The sequence below is a fragment of the Miscanthus floridulus genome, unplaced genomic scaffold, assembly GCF_019320115.1.
Source record: "Miscanthus floridulus cultivar M001 unplaced genomic scaffold, ASM1932011v1 fs_505_1_2, whole genome shotgun sequence".
NCBI classification, from domain to species: Eukaryota; Viridiplantae; Streptophyta; class Magnoliopsida; order Poales; family Poaceae; genus Miscanthus; species Miscanthus floridulus.
Genome location: NW_027096854.1, coordinates 48,946 through 54,182, shown reverse-complemented (window position 1 = coordinate 54,182; position 5,237 = coordinate 48,946).

Sequence of the window (5,237 nt, the reverse complement as noted above, 5' to 3'; positions counted from 1 at the left end):
TTATTTTTATGGTAACCATAAAATCGTATTTTGTTTCTTTTACTAAGACATATATGATATAATTTATCGTTTGAACATAGCACTAGAAAATACAGGTGGGAATGTTATGATGGTCAAGCTAAGTTCTTGGATGAACTGAAAGGGAAGCAAGTAATTGCACGAAAGAGGGGATATGGACCTAACTACGTCAACCTTTACGTTAAACATCACAAAGACAAGATGTGTGAGTTTGCTAGACAACGCGGTATTTGTAATCCGATCGACGTTGGGCTTGTCAAATGGGGATTAGATAGACGGATAACATTAGAGGAGGAGAGGGCAAGGGAGGAGATAAGAGTACAGATGTAGGTCTTGAACGAGCATGTTGTTTCATTATGTGCCAGTGAGTGCTTGGAAGCCTTTTTTCGTTGTCTGATTTTAAATGTAATATAGTCGCGTTGCTAACTGATTGCATTTTATACATGAAGGGATTGGATACAATGAGGACCATGTTGCAGAGGTGGCTCATGCAGAGTACGAGGAAAAGAAGTTAGATGAGCATAGAAAACGAGCTAGTCACACCATTGAATCACCGATTGTGTTGTCTGATGAGGGGGGCGAGGATGAGGACGACACTGCCAGACTCAGCGAGCTCATCGCTCTAGCAGAGGTGGGCTTGTAGGCGGATGAGGTTGAAGACGACACTAGTAGACTGAGCAAGCTCATCGCTCTAGCAGAGGCGGGCTTGCAGGCGGAGGAGGCTGAGGACGACACTGGTAGACGGAGCGAGCTCATCGCTCTAGTAGAGGCGGGCTTGTAGGCAGAGGAGGATGACGACGTGTTCTTCACTCAGGCCGTAGATAAAGCGGAGACCGCTTACTATAGGCGAAAGGTAAATCAGGACAATGCAGGTGAGCCTAGCCATAGCAACAGGTTTGTGGTTGAGGATTGGTACTCGAACGATGAGTTGCTTACTCATTATGTTTCTGACTGAGGATTTTTTATTGCGCCGTATGTTAGTTCCATGCTTTATTAATGATCAATGTAGCTATGTAGTAGAAATTCCATTGTGTTGTCTTATATTCCATTTGAACTACTGATGTATTGTACCCATGTATCATATAATCGGATTACCCATGATCGATCTTAAGTGATCACATCTGTTTGCATCATGCGTTCAAAATTTCTAAAACTAACGTAATCGGGTGAAATTATCTTGAATACAACGCCTTAGCCCACTAGTTCGGCCATGCCATAGCCCAGGTTCTATTGTGCCAGAGTCCATGGTGCGTCAGTGACGCGCCATAGACCACGACGTGGGAGTGACACAGACAGGCAACATCTAGCTTCAATTCAGTTGTTGTCGGTGTTGTACAAGTGCTGCCATGACCGTGCGTAAGTTGAAACGGACATGAAGCAAAATAAATGGACGACAAGTTGCCACATAACATTTTCATTGGTTTATGAGTCTACAAGTTTTTGACGACAATATTCATTCGACATAAGTTCAACGTAATGAACTAAGTCCTAGGAATGTAAGGATCCCTCGAACGTCTCTTGGAAACCTCGTCGTCCGGTGGAAGAAGGGGGTCGTCGTACTCCACCTCAAGAAGGGGGTATAGCTAGTGCAGCGTGGGGGGCCATCCTGTTACAAATTGATAAATAAAGGGTTAGAGTATTCAAATTAACAATATTCAGATTAAAATTATGTAGCATTGCAAAATTTAAACTACTATTATGCAATACGAACACAATATGAAATCACTTGCTGCCCTTGTCTTCTATGCTGGCTAGCCTTGTGACCAGATTATTTACAAACGGAGCAAAGATTCCTACCATGGGTCTCATTGAAGTCTCCCCCGCCGTACATGTCTTTGTCGTACCCTCTCATAGCGTCCATGTCCCCCTTGAGTTGCTTCTTCTTCCTCCTATCCTTCCCTACCTTCATTAGATCCGGATGCGGCACATAGTCATAACCATTATAAGGTGGCCACTGTGTCGGGTCAAGGTATGGCTCGAAGCTCATCTCCCAAATACTAATAGTGTTCAAACGGAGATACAAGGGTGACATATATGGCAAATCCTCATAGTTGTACTCGTAAACCCTGTAGGCCGTGATCATATGAGAGCAAGGGGCATGCATGATCTGAGGGATGTTGCAACTACACTCTACCTTTTCAAGATCAACTCAATAGTTCCATCCACCATAACGTTCGCCGCCCAAGCTTGTGCCACCCTTGCCCCGTACACTAAAGATATGGCGGCGGGGTCCATATGGCTTGGCGATGTGCTGCTTGGCCAATTCCTCGGCCTCCTTCAAATGTTCAGCTCTGGCCTTTCCAAAATGCCCCTGCTCAGCTATATTCCTCTGCGTAAGTTCCCACCTCTTCATAAAATATGTGTTGCACTTATGAAAGGAAAACTCAATAATTCCAGACACAGGCAACTATCGAACTCCGATGAATACACGGTTGAAGGACTCCGAGGAGTTAGTGGTCATGATGCCATACCTGAAACCTCCCTCATCATATGCTAACGCCCACTGAGCCTTCTGTTCCATCTGCGCCTCTAACCAGGCCTTTTCCGCTGCATTTACCATCTTGTCTAGTTCTCTCTTTGTCTCCTTGAACTGGTGCTCTGTACGTATACAACATAGAGCATTTACCTTGTCACATACCTCCTGCTTCCGCTAACGCCGCTAGAAATTAGCGACAAAGTGTCTCATGCACCATCTATGTACTAGAGGCGGGAACCCATCTATATGCTCAGCTATAGCATTAAGAAGCCCTACGTGACGGTCCGAGATCAAACATATAGTGCGAGTTGGGCCAAGCACTTGCACACGTAGAAGCCACATGAACCATGACGATGATTCATTGTTCTCTCCCTCTGCCAAAGCAAAAGCCATAGGTACTATCTGGTCCTCGGGATCAATAGCAGCAGCCATCATCAAGGTGCCCCTATACTTTTCTGTCAGGAAAGTGCCATCAACAAGTACGACTGGCCAACAAAACTAAAATGCATGTTCCGTTTATGCGAATGACCAGAACACACGATAGAGGACATGCCTCAATGGGTCCCGAAAAAACATCCCTCTGGTGTCCACAAACCATTTCAAGCCAAGGTTGTAGTAATGCATTGCACATAAGATGCGGGGCACCCTGTTGTACGCTTCCTCCCAAGTACCCCATCGAATCGACAGAGCAATTTGCTTAGCACGCCAAGCCTTTCCGTACGTCACATCATACTTAATGAATCCAAATATAGACTATTGTAAAGAAGACACCAAGATGTCATTATTGTCATCAATGAGCCCCAATATACGATGGGCAAGGTAACATGCAGTGAGCTGCTGATGATTTTCCTTCCCTTTATTGTCTAGGAAAGTGTAGGGTTCGACAACTTTAGTTATCCTCCACTTGCCATCACTCTGTCTCTTTCATGCATTTAACCTCCACATACAACCATTTTTGTATATCACGTGGTACCTCAACTCCTGGTCTGAATGAGTTATGGTGTATGACCTATGGTGGTACACAACATAGTCCTAAAGCAAGAGTTTCATCTCTGACATTGTTTTGAATATCATCTCCTTCCTAAGGGTTTCTTTCTCATGGCTATACAATTAATTCCTACACATCTAGAGATCGGTGTCACGAACTGCCATATCCGTCATGCTGACATCCCTATAGTTTGGAATGCCCCTAAAAGGTATGTTCTTGGACCTTAATTGCTCAAGCTTAGTCACTGTGTAAAGTGGTGGTGGAACATACTACTGCGCTTCGCTAATTCTGGCCCATGAATCATAGGGGGTATGTAACACCCCTCGTGTTATGAGCTCGTTTAGCACCACGATTTAGGCCTAAGTCAAATTTTTGAAATGAGTTCCTCGGATTTATGATTTAAAATGTACTTAATGTGGTGAGGGAAATGTGTGTGAATTAGTTTTGTGGACTCGAATCAACGCTAGGTTAAATTGCTCAGTACATAAAGATATTTAGGAATGTCCAATAATGATTCTAGCAAGTAAATGGCGAATGGTTTGTTCTATTCGATTAAGCAGGAAAAGCAACTTTTATAAATAAAATAAAATCTATTAATAAATAGATCGATATATATATTTATACTCATAGGTTATTTTGATAAGCATGAACTGACGAGAGAAAGAGCGCAGCAGTTCCGTTTATTTTTCCTAGCGTACAGCGTACTTGTTGTAGGGCAATTATTCACCGTCTTGTTCCTGTCGTGGCTCTACACCCTAGCGCGTTGTTTTGCCTGCGTCACTGGCCTTGTTGTGCCCACGCCCCGCTAAGCGCCACCGTTCGACTGCCCATTTCTTTGCGTCATCTCTGCTGTAATGAATGTCGCTGTCTTTTGCCTGTTAGAAAGATGGTCGGCCTGCTGCTCGCATTGTCCCGTCGCTCTACACCATTGTCGAAACACGCCATGTTGTCCCAGCGTTAATGAAGTTGGCCTGTGTTGTTTTCTCTCGTTCTTTTCTATCTCTACTACCTCAGTCTTGTTTGACTATGCTTTGCATGTCCTTGCCTACCTCAGCTGGTGTCACTACGCCGACGTGACCATACCGAGCAGACCGGGCCACTCTGTGCCGCTGCTACTGCCCCTGCCTTGCTTCTTGAGGACGGCGAGTTGTTGCTCTCCATCTGCTTTTTCTTTGTCTTCAGTCACTCCTTGTTCACTGCTTGCTTCCGTCCTTTCCTTTTCCGGGTTGCAGCAGCCAGCAGTGGGGCATCGCACCTTTACAGCACCACCAAGTCTTCCGTGCTGCAACTGACTCTTTTCTTCTTCATGGTGCCACGACCACATGTGACCACCGTTCGTCAGCGCTGCCCTTCCAGCATGATAGCCATAGCGCCCTAGTGTGCCATCGCTGGTTTCCCCCTCGTGAGCGCGTGTGCACCCCATGGCTCCGCGCTGGAGTTGTAGCCGTACCGCACCCCTGTTGCCTCATGCCTCTGCGTATGCGCGCCCTGTGCGCTGGCATGGCTAGGCGCTCGCTCCCTTTTTGCTAGCTGTGTCGAGTCTCTCGCCTGGCCGTGCTATTGTGCTGCTCGCCACCCAGCTCGTTCTCTCCCTCGGCCCCTGCTCTGCTTGCCTCGGTCGCCGGTGCACGCCATGCCCACTGCCCACGATGGCGCGCCCGTGCCCTGCTGCCTCTTCCATGGCCTGCGATGGGCCCGCTGCACCTCAATGCTGTCTTGGCCACCGCCGTAGCCGCCCGAGCCACTCGCACGTGC